The sequence below is a fragment of the Macrosteles quadrilineatus genome, unplaced genomic scaffold, assembly GCF_028750875.1.
Source record: "Macrosteles quadrilineatus isolate MER2022 unplaced genomic scaffold, UCM_ALF_1.0 Scaffold_3__2_contigs__length_128488019, whole genome shotgun sequence".
NCBI lineage: Eukaryota > Metazoa > Arthropoda > Insecta > Hemiptera > Cicadellidae > Macrosteles > Macrosteles quadrilineatus.
In genome coordinates this window covers 55,426,257-55,445,722 of record NW_026542596.1, presented here as the reverse complement: position 1 = coordinate 55,445,722, position 19,466 = coordinate 55,426,257, and the positions used below count along the sequence as shown (strand labels likewise).

Sequence of the window (19,466 nt, the reverse complement as noted above, 5' to 3'; positions counted from 1 at the left end):
GCATTACTTCGATTAAAAGTGTAAATCCAAATTAAATTAAGGTGTAGGCCTACTAGAGTAGTTTTGTATTTATTATATGTGAACTCATTTATCTACTTTTTATGAAAGAACATTCAAAGTGCATTAACTGCTTCAGAAGTTTCATTGGTGTTGTGTATTTTGAAATGTATATTACGTCAATAGTCCGAACAATTCCTGTTTACCGGGCGCCTATTGTTCCCTCGCGAGGAGTGCGGGAGTACCATACGAGTATGGTAAAACACATATTTTGAACGAGTGAAGTGTGAAGCACGATATTTTTTGCCATACTACTTAATAACGTAAAAATAAAATAACCCCCGCTGCAGCAAACCTTCAGACTACGCGAATTTAAACTTGTCTGATTACATGTTTACAAAGATATTTCCAAGACATATTTATTCCAAATTTAAATGACATTAGATTTAACAAGTGCTTAGGTTTGCTGCTATGGGGAAGGTAAAAAGTGTGTTTTTACCAAACATAGGATGAAAAAAAATTAAATTGCCAAATTTCATCAACATATATCGGCAAACAAGTAAACTACGACAGTTTTAATTTTCTCCATAAAAATAACATGGCAATTTTGGACTTTAAACCTTTTATTGAATTTTTTATGTAACCTTTAGGCATACAAAAGAGCTTCAATATAATAAATTATTTCTTGTTTTAAGCTCTACAAAAAGGCTAAGAAAGAAATTGAAAAATTTTATGTTTTTGGGGTTAAAAATGGGGAAAACTCATTTTTACCCCATAAAACCCCACATAAGCCCCCGTTCCCATGGTATGATCATGTTGGTTTGTGAACTCGTTCGAATAAATGTAGGTTTACACGCTTATACCAAACTAGTGGCTTGTAGGGACATAAGTCCCTAAAAAGCTCAAATGTAAAACAACTTCTTGCAATACCGGTATTTAAACAAACTCAGAATAACATTATCTATGTGTCAGAATAGGCATCCCTACACCATATCTTTTGTGTAAAAACCAGTTTGTTGTTCTTCTTTGTTTGCTTTTGTTGATGTCATTTTCAATAAATAATTTGAATCACTCCAGTGGTTTAACATGAAAAGGCAGCAAACATATCATTGTTTGTGAATAAATACTGGTTTACTAAGGTAGCTTTGGTCTTGTGGTTAATGAGGATAAATAAAGGCTTCCCTGTTTGGAATTTTAAAAATTCATTGGAGGTTTGCCTTCAGATGATTTGAAGACGCCTGCAATTTCATCTGCAGTAGGCTTATTATACCTACGACGATCCATATTTATCCTGTCTACAAACCTAAGTTCTAATTCACTGTCACCTTGTACAACCATTTCTTCCGAAGCTCTTTTGTAAATTTGTGCAAATGGATTTTCTAATAGAATTTCAGCTAGTTTTGACAATATTTCAGGTTTTAAGTCACTATTTTATCGACGCCTTTGACGAATTTCTGTTGCTGTTGATGTGTCAATAATGTACAATTGGCCATACACGGGGTCTTCATCATGTTGAGGCAGCAAATCTGAGATTGAACGATAAATCTGTCCTTGAATTTTGAAACAGTATGGTCCTTTTCCTGGAATATCTTTCTTACTGGCTGAAAAATAAGCAAAAGCCATCGCACTGTTGCATTGTCGAATGAATTTATACAGTTGTGGGCTCTCTTCAAACAAACTTTTAAGTTCTACATTAGTTTTTGACTGAGGAAGGTTAATAAGCCCGTTATGGCAACATGTCATAAAATGATTATTCGTTAGTTCTTCTATAAAATGAAGAGCACAACATTGAATGCACTCTTGGTCCAATAATCCTGCATCATGGATCTTTACATTTCTCTCGTCTACCATGGGTCTCCTAAAAAGGGGTTGTAACATATCTTGATTAAGTTCGTCATTATCTACTCTTGCTCTCCTACGCGCACTGTCATTTCTATGAACAGTTCCCCGCCTTTGTGGTATTCCCCTGGCGTTCATATTAATTACAGTACTTATAATGAAAAGAATATATATCCAGCAGCCTACATACCAAAACATCTTGAATCCCTGGTGATTTTATAAAAGTATGATCGAATATGATTACTCTACGTTGTATATTCACTGCAATAAAAAAATTTACTTACGAAGGAATGCAAATACACCATTTTAGAACCAATAACATTTATAGGTTATTTTAGTTGTATATATTTACACAACCTTAACCTTAAAATGTGTAGAAATATAAAGAAAACAACATCATTTAAAATAAACTTGAACATATGATTTAAAAATAAAAACAAAACAGAAGTTAGATTTAATTTCGACTCTTTGATTATTTATACAGAATATTTATTCTATGTCGTTTATTCCTTTAACCCGACAATAACGTAAAAGCACCTTGACGTAATGAAACTTGAGTATATTATTTAAATATAAACAAAGAATGCAGACGTTTTTCCGACTAATCTTCAATATTTCAGTTTTATTATAGTATACATTTCATAGTTGACTGGCTAAAAGTAAACCAAATGTGTGTATTGATCATTGTTTTCAAATCTGTGGCACAGCTGTTTTAATTTCAAAAGATGTAAACAAATTAAACCCCATGTTGTTTTAATGGGAAAAATTTTATCCTGTTGTGAATTTATGGTAAAAAAATAAGAAAAATGAATAGTTTTCCCTCAAAATTCACGTCAAGACCTTTAAAATAAGACCCCTCCCATCCTTCTACGGCCATCCAGTCACTCACAATTTCTTTACAAAAATTTGACTTACGGAATTATATATATAGATTTGATCAAAATCTGATCATTTTTGCTCAAGTTATCGCACTACCAGACACATACATAAATATATATAGGCTATGAATTTGAACGAATGGTGTTTTTGGCCTCTGGGGACCTAAAAACGAAAAAGTAAATCGGCCCCGGGTCCAGATCTTACCATGAGACCTACGGTTTTAGCTTATTCCCTATATGGGAAATTCTTTTAAATTTTACAAATCCGTTATATTCCCACGGATTAAAGGAATAACAACTAGGCTACAATACACAAACAGTGTAGTGTGGCGAAAAATAAGATCTTTGACCATTAAACACAAGGATATTTCTTTATGTGCTAACATTCATAAGAATTAATGACGTTAATCTAATGGAAATTTTAAAACATATTACAAAGTCCCATCTCCACCTAATGTACTGATTTGGATACAGAGGTATCAATAAAGGGTTGCAAAAATAGACCTGCTCGCGTCATCTTGACAGATTTTCTGTAGGACATAACAAATGGCTTTCTGAATGAAGTTGCATTACAGCTGGCTAACAGCGGTTTGACATTCTAGATTACAAAACAAGGCTTCGTTACTTGATCTAAACTTAGATCTTAGAAATACAAGTCCGTATTGACATGGATTTTAAATGCTTGATTTTTAGATGCATCAATAAAATCCTTGATTACAGATAAAGACAGTTTTATTGATACTTCTCTCCGGTTTAGAGCATGTTGTTGTTTAATTTTAAATTACGGTTGAGTTATTTAATCAACCCTTTTAAATTACTAAACTAAATACAACAATCTATTAGTAAACTGTTGCATTTTCAGTTTTTTTACCGAAGAGTAATAAAAACAAATAGTTTTATATACATCTTAAAATAAGAGCGAAAAATTCAGTTGACATTACTACGCTTATTTCAGGTTTTAAGTCACTATTTTATCGACGCCTTTGACGAATTTCTGTTGCTGTTGATGTGTCAATAATGTACAATTGGCCATACACGGGGTCTTCATCATGTTGAGGCAGCAAATCTGAGATTGAACGATAAATCTGTCCTTGAATTTTGAAACAGTATGGTCCTTTTCCTGGAATATCTTTCTTACTGGCTGAAAAATAAGCAAAAGCCATCGCACTGTTGCATTGTCGAATGAATTTATACAGTTGTGGGCTCTCTTCAAACAAACTTTTAAGTTCTACATTAGTTTTTGACTGAGGAAGGTTAATAAGCCCGTTATGGCAACATGTCATAAAATGATTATTCGTTAGTTCTTCTATAAAATGAAGAGCACAACATTGAATGCACTCTTGGTCCAATAATCCTGCATCATGGATCTTTACATTTCTCTCGTCTACCATGGGTCTCCTAAAAAGGGGTTGTAACATATCTTGATTAAGTTCGTCATTATCTACTCTTGCTCTCCTACGCGCACTGTCATTTCTATGAACAGTTCCCCGCCTTTGTGGTATTCCCCTGGCGTTCATATTAATTACAGTACTTATAATGAAAAGAATATATATCCAGCAGCCTACATACCAAAACATCTTGAATCCCTGGTGATTTTATAAAAGTATGATCGAATATGATTACTCTACGTTGTATATTCACTGCAATAAAAAAATTTACTTACGAAGGAATGCAAATACACCATTTTAGAACCAATAACATTTATAGGTTATTTTAGTTGTATATATTTACACAACCTTAACCTTAAAATGTGTAGAAATATAAAGAAAACAACATCATTTAAAATAAACTTGAACATATGATTTAAAAATAAAAACAAAACAGAAGTTAGATTTAATTTCGACTCTTTGATTATTTATACAGAATATTTATTCTATGTCGTTTATTCCTTTAACCCGACAATAACGTAAAAGCACCTTGACGTAATGAAACTTGAGTATATTATTTAAATATAAACAAAGAATGCAGACGTTTTTCCGACTAATCTTCAATATTTCAGTTTTATTATAGTATACATTTCATAGTTGACTGGCTAAAAGTAAACCAAATGTGTGTATTGATCATTGTTTTCAAATCTGTGGCACAGCTGTTTTAATTTCAAAAGATGTAAACAAATTAAACCCCATGTTGTTTTAATGGGAAAAATTTTATCCTGTTGTGAATTTATGGTAAAAAAATAAGAAAAATGAATAGTTTTCCCTCAAAATTCACGTCAAGACCTTTAAAATAAGACCCCTCCCATCCTTCTACGGCCATCCAGTCACTCACAATTTCTTTACAAAAATTTGACTTACGGAATTATATATATAGATTTGATCAAAATCTGATCATTTTTGCTCAAGTTATCGCACTACCAGACACATACATAAATATATATAGGCTATGAATTTGAACGAATGGTGTTTTTGGCCTCTGGGGACCTAAAAACGAAAAAGTAAATCGGCCCCGGGTCCAGATCTTACCATGAGACCTACGGTTTTAGCTTATTCCCTATATGGGAAATTCTTTTAAATTTTACAAATCCGTTATATTCCCACGGATTAAAGGAATAACAACTAGGCTACAATACACAAACAGTGTAGTGTGGCGAAAAATAAGATCTTTGACCATTAAACACAAGGATATTTCTTTATGTGCTAACATTCATAAGAATTAATGACGTTAATCTAATGGAAATTTTAAAACATATTACAAAGTCCCATCTCCACCTAATGTACTGATTTGGATACAGAGGTATCAATAAAGGGTTGCAAAAATAGACCTGCTCGCGTCATCTTGACAGATTTTCTGTAGGACATAACAAATGGCTTTCTGAATGAAGTTGCATTACAGCTGGCTAACAGCGGTTTGACATTCTAGATTACAAAACAAGGCTTCGTTACTTGATCTAAACTTAGATCTTAGAAATACAAGTCCGTATTGACATGGATTTTAAATGCTTGATTTTTAGATGCATCAATAAAATCCTTGATTACAGATAAAGACAGTTTTATTGATACTTCTCTCCGGTTTAGAGCATGTTGTTGTTTAATTTTAAATTACGGTTGAGTTATTTAATCAACCCTTTTAAATTACTAAACTAAATACAACAATCTATTAGTAAACTGTTGCATTTTCAGTTTTTTTACCGAAGAGTAATAAAAACAAATAGTTTTATATACATCTTAAAATAAGAGCGAAAAATTCAGTTGACATTACTACGCTTATTTCAGGTTTTAAGTCACTATTTTATCGACGCCTTTGACGAATTTCTGTTGCTGTTGATGTGTCAATAATGTACAATTGGCCATACACGGGGTCTTCATCATGTTGAGGCAGCAAATCTGAGATTGAACGATAAATCTGTCCTTGAATTTTGAAACAGTATGGTCCTTTTCCTGGAATATCTTTCTTACTGGCTGAAAAATAAGCAAAAGCCATCGCACTGTTGCATTGTCGAATGAATTTATACAGTTGTGGGCTCTCTTCAAACAAACTTTTAAGTTCTACATTAGTTTTTGACTGAGGAAGGTTAATAAGCCCGTTATGGCAACATGTCATAAAATGATTATTCGTTAGTTCTTCTATAAAATGAAGAGCACAACATTGAATGCACTCTTGGTCCAATAATCCTGCATCATGGATCTTTACATTTCTCTCGTCTACCATGGGTCTCCTAAAAAGGGGTTGTAACATATCTTGATTAAGTTCGTCATTATCTACTCTTGCTCTCCTACGCGCACTGTCATTTCTATGAACAGTTCCCCGCCTTTGTGGTATTCCCCTGGCGTTCATATTAATTACAGTACTTATAATGAAAAGAATATATATCCAGCAGCCTACATACCAAAACATCTTGAATCCCTGGTGATTTTATAAAAGTATGATCGAATATGATTACTCTACGTTGTATATTCACTGCAATAAAAAAATTTACTTACGAAGGAATGCAAATACACCATTTTAGAACCAATAACATTTATAGGTTATTTTAGTTGTATATATTTACACAACCTTAACCTTAAAATGTGTAGAAATATAAAGAAAACAACATCATTTAAAATAAACTTGAACATATGATTTAAAAATAAAAACAAAACAGAAGTTAGATTTAATTTCGACTCTTTGATTATTTATACAGAATATTTATTCTATGTCGTTTATTCCTTTAACCCGACAATAACGTAAAAGCACCTTGACGTAATGAAACTTGAGTATATTATTTAAATATAAACAAAGAATGCAGACGTTTTTCCGACTAATCTTCAATATTTCAGTTTTATTATAGTATACATTTCATAGTTGACTGGCTAAAAGTAAACCAAATGTGTGTATTGATCATTGTTTTCAAATCTGTGGCACAGCTGTTTTAATTTCAAAAGATGTAAACAAATTAAACCCCATGTTGTTTTAATGGGAAAAATTTTATCCTGTTGTGAATTTATGGTAAAAAAATAAGAAAAATGAATAGTTTTCCCTCAAAATTCACGTCAAGACCTTTAAAATAAGACCCCTCCCATCCTTCTACGGCCATCCAGTCACTCACAATTTCTTTACAAAAATTTGACTTACGGAATTATATATATAGATTTGATCAAAATCTGATCATTTTTGCTCAAGTTATCGCACTACCAGACACATACATAAATATATATAGGCTATGAATTTGAACGAATGGTGTTTTTGGCCTCTGGGGACCTAAAAACGAAAAAGTAAATCGGCCCCGGGTCCAGATCTTACCATGAGACCTACGGTTTTAGCTTATTCCCTATATGGGAAATTCTTTTAAATTTTACAAATCCGTTATATTCCCACGGATTAAAGGAATAACAACTAGGCTACAATACACAAACAGTGTAGTGTGGCGAAAAATAAGATCTTTGACCATTAAACACAAGGATATTTCTTTATGTGCTAACATTCATAAGAATTAATGACGTTAATCTAATGGAAATTTTAAAACATATTACAAAGTCCCATCTCCACCTAATGTACTGATTTGGATACAGAGGTATCAATAAAGGGTTGCAAAAATAGACCTGCTCGCGTCATCTTGACAGATTTTCTGTAGGACATAACAAATGGCTTTCTGAATGAAGTTGCATTACAGCTGGCTAACAGCGGTTTGACATTCTAGATTACAAAACAAGGCTTCGTTACTTGATCTAAACTTAGATCTTAGAAATACAAGTCCGTATTGACATGGATTTTAAATGCTTGATTTTTAGATGCATCAATAAAATCCTTGATTACAGATAAAGACAGTTTTATTGATACTTCTCTCCGGTTTAGAGCATGTTGTTGTTTAATTTTAAATTACGGTTGAGTTATTTAATCAACCCTTTTAAATTACTAAACTAAATACAACAATCTATTAGTAAACTGTTGCATTTTCAGTTTTTTTACCGAAGAGTAATAAAAACAAATAGTTTTATATACATCTTAAAATAAGAGCGAAAAATTCAGTTGACATTACTACGCTTAATCGATACCAAAACGCGACACATAAAAAACGCTTCCGATTTAAAAACATGATAAAAATGTTCCAATTGATACGTCCAACAGAACTTTGGTCCCGTAACGGCCGTAACACATATATGTATCGAAACCCCCGTGTTCAATGCAGTACGATGATAAATAGTATCGAATTTTAGATGCGTAATTTAGTTACTAATTCTTTAATGTAAAATTTTGATTTCAATTTAACTTAAGGCGGTTAAAAAAATCTGTACACAGTAATGCTTATTGTTCTGTAACTTTCGTAAATAATAAAATAATCATTTTTTACAAGAACCAAAACGTTATAACATGTATTCCCTTAATTTAAGAGCGCATTTTACAAATCGCAATATATTAGACAGTGGCAACAGAGGGGTAGCTTTAGTAGTTCGTGGACTGATTTTACAGTAAATTACTGAACATGAGTTGGACAGGGAGCTGCATGGTGTTGATCAGAAATTGTATTACTTAATCCACAAATACTGTACACTGGTTTAAGCTGTGGTCGAATCATACGGTAAATTCATAAGGTATTCGTGTAGGCTAGGAATGTAGTGTACTTTGTGTAATGGCCAACTAATTTATGACAAGTAAACTCGGACGGTTTGTGTTCGCGGACGAGGTGCAAATGAACGTCTCTTTGATTTATCTCAAGATTTAATTTTAACCTCGTCCGAAATATCTTGACCCACAAAACGGGTTGTGTATCCGATCCCGTTGATACATTCTGTACCAAGTTTAAACCATAGTTTTACCATTTTATGAAAAATTAACTATTATTGACATAGCAATGATAAAAATCAAAATACTTAAATTAATTGAAATTTTTATTACAATAAATATTGGCAAAGCCATGCAGTGAAATTTACTTTCGATTGAATTTCAGCCACCTGATTATGGTGTCAAGTAAAAGATTTCTGTATGTAATTAATTTAGGAAAGAACAAGAATAAATTGCAAAGGTGGTTAAACGTGAACGACATCAATGTTAAACAAAAGGAACTACTTTTAAATACTAAAAGATTTGTATTATTTAACTACATATGCATTTATGCAGAATGAAATCTACAACAATGCAAGTGTAAACAAAACATCCCCATGCAGTGCCCTACTTACCTTTAATTTCAGTCTTTTGTCTGTTAATGTTTGTTATAACGCCCCTTGCGCGCGTGTGTGATAATTTATTATGTGCGTTGACGACGAACAAATTTAGTGACAGAACATCCAGAATTGTGTCTAAAGATTACTACTTCCTTAAAGTCGAAACTAGTTGCTAAATTTCAAACTCTGTATTGCATAAATGCAGTGGTATAGACACAACTTTTTCATAAAACAATTAAATTACAAACACAGTTTGTAACGATACGATTGTAGGGTTTAATTATTTGATTGCAACTATTTTCATGCAAAACAGCGTATGATGTATACAAGTGAGAACAAATACTCCAAAATATTCTTTTTACCCAAAAAATAACTATTTTAGCCCGGTACCATGAATAAAAACTTTCGATTTCAAAGGAATGTGAATTAAATAGTTCTTCAGTCGTATTTTTTCCATAATTGGAAAAATATTCAACGTAATTTTCTAGCTCTACTGTAACCATTGGCGTTGCAAGTAGGCCAACCTCCGTATAAACTGTTGCATGGGCACAGTTGGCCAGCCTAGCTCATGTCAACCATCAAGATATTCTTGGATATCTTCCACGACGTAAGTCTCTCAGTTTTCCCCAAACAAATGTTTCATCCGCTACTATAAATTGTTTAAACGGCTCAACCAGTCGAAAGTAGGGCAGACTGTAACACGCCGTTAGGGAGTTTAAAAATGATGGGGGCGATTTTTTATGGCTGTCATTTTGAGAAGCTGCACAAGTTTGTTCGGGGACTATTTTATATTTATATACAGTCAATTACAACTCTTAATTTTTAAATTTTTCAAGAGTTGCTGTTTCAGGGTAATGCAGTTGTAATATTAGAGCGTAATGCTTCTGCTTTGGAGGGCCGGGTTTGAATCCCGCCAAAGACAAATTTCATTTGATGTGATAATCGTATGACACGGGTACGAATCACACTAAGTAGAGGTCATGCTCAGCTATTAGATATCCAAAGAGGATAAAACTCCCAAAGACGATTAGATACTCCTTTGGATTTAGAGAATCATCAATTTCACTAAACTGTATTTTTTTTATTTGTATACCAAATTTGTTATATGCCCTAAATAGCAGTTTTCTGACACAAAAGTTAAAAATTGATGCGTATGTGTGCAGATATGTTAAATGAATCTAAATTAAATATTATTATATTACTATTGTTTAATTTTAATGCGTAGTTATTGGAAGGTCTCTGCTTCAAATACAACTCACAAAGTGGGTTTTTATTTAATGGTTTAAGAATGATTTACCTAATGTTCTGGCAACAAATTTGCTAGTGTTTACTAAGCTTAGCGACTTTCTACAAATTAAACGTAATATACAGGGTGAATAAAAAGTCAAGACCCCCCCTTTAATATTTTTCCCATTAAATATACAGAGATATCCTTTTGGTGGTCGTGCAATCCTAGCAGGAAGTTTCATTTTATGATTTTGAAATTTCTGAGTGTCCCCCAAAAGGGGGGATTTGGGGGGTAACTCAAATATTTAAAATGTAAACCCCCTTCAAGTGACACCTCATTTTGAAGTGTTTACAAAAACTTAAAGAATGGTGAAAATTAGAGGTCGCTATCTCTTTTCTATCCAAAATGGTAGCCCGTCAAATGTAGAAAATCAATGGTAAAATTGGTTCGTAATAGTAATATTGGCTACCATTTTGGATAGCGAAGAGAAAGAGAACCTCTAGTTTTCACCATTCTTTAAGTTTTTGTAAAGACTTCAAAACAAAGTATCAAAAAATGGGGGTTTACGTTTAAAATCTTTGAGTGTCCCCCCAAAAGGGGGGATTTGGGGGGCAACTAAAATTTTTTCAATGTAAACCCCCATCAAGTGACACCTCATTTTGAAGAGGTTACAAAAACTTAAAGAATGGTGAAAACCAAAGTTCGCTATCTCTTCTCTATCCAAAATGGTAGCCAATATTACCATTACGAACCAATTTTACCATTGGTTTTCTACAACATTTGACGGGCTACCATTTTGGATAGAGAAGAGATAGTGACCTCTAGTTTTAACCATTCTTTAAGTTTTTGTAAACACTTCAAAATGAGGTGTCACTTGAAGGGGGTTTACATTTAAAATATAACCTTGACTTTTTATTCACCCTTTATTTCCCAGGCTCATACAAATTTATACTGTAAATCAAAATAATACAAGACATAAAATGAGCAAAGTTACCACATTATTCATTACTAGATAAAATCTCCCAAAATTACATTACAATTGTCAAACACTAAAAATCTATCATTACACAAAACCATTTCTCCACAATTAAATCTCGCCACAAAACTCTCGACAGTTTGACCCATAGATGGTACTATTACGTAGCACATCCCACCAAAACAATTCAATCAAACTGTAATACAGCTCAAATTACAACGGTTGAACCAATCTTAGCGCCTAATGGATGGGGGAGAGAGAGCGAGAGAGTTTCAAAGATGGTAAAGTTGGCGTCGTAGTGTTGGTGTCATGGCCGTGGAGAACCACTCCTTGTATAGTAGTGGAGTATGAGTTGTCAGTAGGGTCAGGTGGTGTGGAATAACAGTTCTGACATTATGTCACTTTAGTCACCGTCACAAACTTAAGAGGTCAAAACAGAGGTTATTGTTTTTGTTACTCCCACATTTGGTTGGATATACTGTATACAACGATCACGCTGGTTGTATGTATATACTTATGCGTACACGTAACATTTTTATTATAATTAATATCGTAGTATCTCACAACATATCTGAAGATAAGTCACGTTAGTCACGGTCCTTCAGTGATAACTACTTGAAACGTATAATAGGCTAAATGAGGAGTTCTTGTAGTGTTTAATGTTTTACAATATTAATTGTTAGACATCCCGAAATATTGTTTCTCACAATCACCTAATAATTTATTACAAATGAGTCAAATAAATCTAAATTACAGATATTACTAAAAATTTTGCTGAAATATATATATTGGATGCCTGCTCCATCTTCGAATTCTCTAGCAGATCTCCATATTTTCCGAGATCTTCTCAGACACATGCTTGTTGCCCTTAAAATTGAGCAAGTCAGTCTCGTTCTTATCCAATTGACTACTAGGCTGTAAGGCTTAACCCATTTTTCTGACAATCTTTCAGCTAATGCTCTTATTAGTGTTTGAAAATCATTGCCTAGGATTCCGCAAACTGATGTAATCAAAGGAGTGAAAGAGGCATTCCGGTTCTCACAAGCTGTCATATACTTTCTTTTCTTTTCTTCTTCTGCATTTTTTATGACATTGTCATGAGGTTTGGAAACATATGAGGGAGCATCGGTGTCTACGACCTAATAATACATTACATTTTACATTATTTTTACACAGTGCATGGTCAGTGTAAATTTCCATATTTGGCTACCGCGTCACCCACAGACAACGTCTTATAGTGTGGTGGCTTAGAGACAAAATCAGCAAGGATCGTGACCTGATGGATTAAAGCTGCAGCTTTTGCACATTTATTCCATACCCTAAATACAAACAATTTATGGGGGGGTGCCCGATTTTTAGGTCCGCCATCTTGAAATACGACGCCATCTTTGTTTTCTTTAGAGGAATTGAACTATTCATTGAAAATGGCTTAATATCACCCAAAAGGACACATTTACGCCATTTTGTGTATAACATGTTTTGTTTACAATTAAATTTGCTTTAAAATGAGATACAAACCATTTCTATAACTTAAATAGTCTTTAAGATATAAACTGTTAAACAGAGGTGCCCATCCCCCCTAAACCCAGAGGCGCAATCCCCCCCCCCAAACCAAAGGAGTAGTCCCCCCAATTTATGTTGTCGTCTATTTAAACCTACCCTCCCCCCACCAATTTATCTGACAATTTCCCTTTACCTCATAAAACGAGTATTTAAAGTATTTAGTAAACTTGAGGTACAAAAAACAAACTTGCTGATTGAGAATCAAAATTAAACGTTTAATAGGAAACGTCATTTAACAATACATATCTAAGTAATGGTTGAATTAGAAGTTTTTCAAATTACAAAATTCCGAATTTGTATTGCCAGCCAACATGTGCTCAGTATTGCTATAGACAACGTCTTCAACACGTTCAACAATAGGCCTATACTCGGTGAATTACTCTACTCCAACACAGTACTGTAACTGTACAATATGTTAGGTGGATTTAATGTTTAGAGGGTATTAAGAATTCAAACAGCTTTAAGTGTATTAATAATACTTTGGCAAAAAGTATCTTAATTGTTTCAAAATTATAGGCAGAGTCACGAAATAAGTCAGACTTGTTGCTCGCCACTTCCAGGCTGCCTTCTACAAAAATCGCCGGGCAAAATACTATGTTACCAGAACAAAAGGTTTTTGTGACGAAGTAATCTTATAATTCATTTTGATAGCCCCAGGATTGCCTTTTATGACTAAAATGGTAGGAACGTATTTTGTCAGACAATCCGTTTGTACACAAAACACGAAACGATAACAGATAGGCCTATCAATCCACGCGTGTATATTGCCGCGGGAAGGACTGGAAGTAAACTGAATCAGGTTATGACGGAAAGACGTGGTCTCTGGATTATCGTCTGCGTTATCAAAAGCTGATATTGGACTAATTGTAGTGACGGAGTATGTTGAAAATATAACGGGATTCATAATTGAGTTTTCCATTCAAAACTATTGACAATAATAACCAATTTATATGCTGGATATAAATGATGGTCTCGAAATTCTACAGTACTGCACGAATGGAAATTTTTAAATACTTTGAGGAGTTTGAAATATATGAATACATAAAATTGGGGACAGCACAACATTTTTGAGTGAAAACACTCAATTAATTATGAAAGCCATTATATTTTCAATACTCTTCTCAGTCACTATAACAATAGTCCAATATCAGCTGTTGAAAACGCAGAAGACAATTCAGAGACCACGTCGGTCCGTCATAACCTGAACCCGATTCAGTTTACTTCCAGTCCAGTTCCAGTCTTGCCGACGGCAATGTACGCGCGTGAATTGATAAGCCTATCTGTAATCGTTTCGTGTTTTGTGTTGAATGTTTGTAACGTATACTGACGACACCTCCAGAAGGGGATCTTTTGTAAATCCTGACTATGGTGGAGTTAAAGAACCAACAAAACATATGTAGCATGTAAAATTCTACGTCTGACAAGGTGCTTTACCATTCTTAGAAGCAATCTTAATTTCGAACGGCAAAATGTTGGTGTTGCTGGTGAGCTACTTTTAGTGAGAAACACTTTTTCGGACTGCTTGTACAAAATTATACAGCCATTATGACAGCTAGCAAAAATTAAATATCCCCCCCAAAATCCTTTAAAAAAAGTCCCCCCCAAAAATTCCTGTGGCGCAAACGCGCCACAATTCCCCCCTCTGGGCACCCCTGCTGTTAAAGTTGAAAATTTGATATATTCCTCTACGCTACATGTAGTTTTTGCTATATATAACCCAAACGGTCAACGGTACGTATCTGTTATCGAGATATATTTTATTCGTAACTAAATTTGCTACAAAATGAGATAAAAATCTCTAAAGTAGCTTAAATAGTTTTTATGATAGAAACTGTTAAAGTTATAAATTGTATTAATTCCTGTATGCAATAGGTCCGTACATCTTAAAAGTCCCCATACCCTTTGTTTTCCCTTCACAGCGCACGTATTGCGTTAGAAGACTGCAACTTCACACATCAATAATGGACCTAAAATAGTACTTAATAAAGTACTTCTTTACTTTTTCCCCCAAGGGGGGTCGGCCCACATGGAGTTAGTTGAAAATCTAAAATAAAAGCATAGGCTATAATTAAACTTGACGAGATAAATAGGTAGGAATACTGTTTCCCAAACGATGTAGTCTTGGTAGCGTGCTGTTGTAGTTATGTACTGTAGAATGATATCATCCCCTTTCAAATAGGTTCTGGGACCAGGATGATCGTCTGGAGCATCGAAAATTGATTCTGCTCAGCAGCTCAGGAGAGTCAAGTTCTGCAATGAGAATCTTTCTCAGGAAAACCAGGTCAGCAATACTCCTTCGAGAACTCAAGTGGTTTAACCGAAGATGCTGTTGAAGATCCTCAATGGGTACATCTCTGAATGGGTGTCCTAGACGAAGTCCTACGATTCTTAAAAAGAGCTGCACTCTTTCGATGTCCTGTGAAAGACCAACTGTGGGGACCATACAGGAGAACAATATTCCAACATGGGTCGCGCTGGCTGAACGAATAACGCCCTTAAAATGCCCACACAGAGAAGCCATTTCTGGATACTCTCAGAATGAAACCAAGGGCTGAGTTCACTTTCCTTGTTAACCTGTTAACTTTATAATCAGGGTTGAGAGATGATGTGAATGATACTCGAAGGGGAGACGGACAGCGTCCCAGATCTTTGTTTGGGTTAATCCCCTGATTTATGGCCTGAGGGTAGTGGTCACCGGAGTAGGGGTGGGGAATCGAGAATTCTGAATCCCACCGTATCAGCAAGTTTGGTTGGTTTGGTTAGGTTATAACAGTTTAATTCTATATTTAAAAAATAAAAAAATTGAATTTTAGGCATTTGTAATTTTATTTTATGAACAGAACTATTTTTTGATTTGTACACCTTCATTCGATTTTTCATTATCAGCAAGTTTGGTTAGTTTGGTTAGGTTATGACAGTTAAATTAAATTTAAATTTAACCTACAAACGATACATTTTGACAGCGACGGTGATAGAGCTAATAATTTGCCGCGAACAGTTCGGCTATGCACGGTATGATGCGGAAGCGTTCGACACCAACCTAGAACTGACAGGTCAACCGACCGTGATTAAGAGGATTACAGCCTGGTGCATGTGCCTACACCCTACTCGAAGGTCGTTGACAGAGTTGGATCTGGGCAAGTGCTTTCCCATTTATTGGATAGTTAAAAGGAGAGTTTGTTGATGTCCTGTTGAATAAAACTGCCATGCACTTGGAATCATTCAAAAGCATTATATTTTGTATGAACCACATATTGAAATTCCAATGATGTCCTGTTGGAGGCACTGAAAATCTTGTAATGACTTCACCTCTCTGTATATTTTTCATCGTCAGCAAACAGCAATTGTCTGGAATCTTTGACAACGTCAGTCATACCATTAATGAATATTGAAAATAAAATTGGTCCCAGTAGCGATCCTTGTGGGACACCAGAAGAAGCTTCAAACTCACAAGACTTCACTCCAGCAAATGTCTCGGTTAAAAAGCGATTCCACAAATACGAGTATGATTCAGTGATCCCCAATCCACCAAGCTTTGCCACGAGATAAGTGTGACTGACACGGTCGAAAGCCTTGGATAGGTCCAAATAGACAGAATCGTCTTTATGGTTACGAGAAAAGGCTTGTATAATGTCATCATGGTCCAGAACTAAATTGGTCGAGGCAGATAGCCCTTTCTTGAATCCATGCTGACATGGCACGATGACATTGTCCAAAGAGAAAGAGGGTCTATGAAGTAGAATTGCTTGAAATAGCTTAGCCAGTGTAGGTTGTATCACCACTGGACGATAATTCTTGACATCAGATGGGCCACCTTTCTTGAAAGTTGGTAGCACACATCCATTTATTTTTAAGAACCTGAGGGAACTTTCCAAGCTTCATCAATGGGTTGAAATACATATGTGGAGCAATCACACTGCAACAGTATTTCAGTATTGCTAGAGGAATGCCATCCGGGCCAGATCCATTCCTTGCATCCAGATGAGATAAGCGCTCCTCAACTTCACGACACGTAACATGAAATTCAGTCAAGCAGAGTCAAAGTCTGATTTGAAGGTAAATGTATCCACTGACTCTTGATATGCAGATTAAAAAAAGGTACGGAAAACATTACACATCTCCTCAGGGTTTTAAGTGACATCATCGCCGAGTCGTACTATGGTTGGAGTTGGCTGTCTTCCTTTGGTTCTATTAAAAATACCCCAAAAAGCCTTAATATATATCATTTACTCTGTTGATATAGTGTTAATAGCAAGCCTGATACATGATCTTGCACCGACTATGGACATTACAGAACTATGTATACGTGTTCATTCGAGTACTGTTTGTATCGCTTTTGTAGACTCATCTAAAAAAAAACATGGGATTTTACTTCTCTTGGTGCTCTTGAGGGGAGGAACACATCCTCACGATCTCTGAAATATATTTACACAGATCTGCAAATTCTTGGTCAACATCACTAGCAGGGTAAGGGGTAATCTCTGAATAAGCTAAAAATTCCCCTGGGAATTGCATCTTTTTAAGTCAGGGACCATTGTAACATTGACACGACAATTTGTACAAGTAGTTTCAAGTTTTATCTCCAAAGGTGAATGATGCTCATTTAAAATCAGGCTATGCTGCTGTAAGAGAAAAAAAGACGGCAGATCTCGTGGACAACATTGACGGCCCAAGAGCAAGAAGAGGGTTCCATGTCATGCCATTTTGCATATGGCAGATTGAAGTCACCAGCCAGTAAGACGTTTTTTAGTGGATTTGTCAAGCATGATCTCCTCAAAAGTTGAACAGAATTCTAAGTACTGGGTGGCAGGACGATTTGGATGCAAAAATACTCCACCTGCAATAAGTGTCTGAAGAGGTAGCTTAACCGCACCGAAAACGCACTCAGTAGAGCAATTTTATATGCATTTATTTGTATTCACCTATGCTTTTAATTAATATTATCAACTTACTCCTTGCGGGCTGACCCCCCTTGGGGGGGAAAACGTCAAGAAGTACTTTATAAAGTACTATTTTAGGTCCAGTATTGATGTGTGAAGTTGCAGTCTTCTAATGCAATACGTGCAGGAAAAACAAAGAGCGGGGACTTAAGATACACGGACCTATTGCATACAGGAACTAATTAAATTTATAACTTTAACAGTTTCTATCTTCAAAACTATTTAAGTTACTTTAGAGATTTTTATCTCATTTTTTAGCAAATTTAATTACAAACAAAATATATCTTAATAACAGATACGTACCATTGACCATTTTGGTGATATATAGCAAAAACTACATGTAGCGTAGAAGAATATATCAAATTTTCAACTTTAACAGTTTATATCTTAAAGACTATTTAAGTTATAGAAATGGTTTGTATCTCATTTTAAAACAAATTTAATTGTGAACAAAACATGTTATATACAAAATGGCGTAAATGTGTCCTTTTGGGTGATATTAAGCCATTTTCAATGAATAGTTCAATTACTCTAAAGAAAACAAAGATGGCGTCGTATTTCAAGATGGCGGACCTAAAAATCGGGCACCCCCCCATAAATTGTTTGTATTTAGGGTATGGAATAAATGTGCAAAAGCTGCAGCTTTAATCCATCAGGTCACGATCATTTCGCTAAGCCACCACACTATTATAACAGATGAACTCAAATTCAATTTCAAAGTACAAATCAATTAAATTTTAATTGATACCATTAGAGTAAATTTTTCTCAATACCAAGAGAGTAGTGTTGCAAAAGTAAGGACAACACAATTTTATGGAATAAATAGATCATTAATATTAAGTTTGCATAAAAGGTGGTATGCATTTGCCGTACATTATTGTAATTTACCATGATACAAGTCCACACTAATATTTTGTTTTAACAAAAGAAAAAAATTATTGAACAATATTTTTTCGCTAAAAACCGATTTTTTGCTTCATAAAGGAAACCATAAATATTTGTTTACAAATTTTAAATGTCACTAAGAAAAATAAGATTCGGTAAGTATGGGAATTAACCTGCTATAATAACATGATAGTACTCGTATATTCAATTTTTGGTGTCGCCTGTAGTTTATGATTATTAAGTTTTACCTTCCTATTTTCCTCAAATGCAAATTGATGGTTTGCATCAACTTGGCCAAAATTGACTTACTATTTTGAAAGTACCGAAAATAATAGAATATTGCAGTGCGATGCACTGTTAGTCCATGTCTGAAGAAGATCTAAATTTGCAATAGTACAGGTTGCACTTTTGGTACAGGCTACAGGTTATGAACAATACTAACCATCACGATGCCAACAAACACACACACGGATAGGATCAATTTAAATGAGATGAAAGAAGAAAACAGCTGATTTCAACTGTATTGCGATGTAAAGAAACAGTAGTATGGTAGTATCTGTAGGGTATTTACTCAAGGGAGGT

At 34.5% G+C, this 19,466-nt stretch overlaps 1 protein-coding gene across 2 annotated transcripts in view; it reads right to left on the bottom strand.

Annotated features, from left to right (window-relative positions):
- The window catches only part of LOC128988405 (heat shock protein 68-like), a 66,260-nt gene that overhangs the window by 44,321 nt on the left and 2,473 nt on the right, over positions 1 to 19,466 (bottom strand). The gene's annotated exons all lie outside the window — the stretch shown is intronic.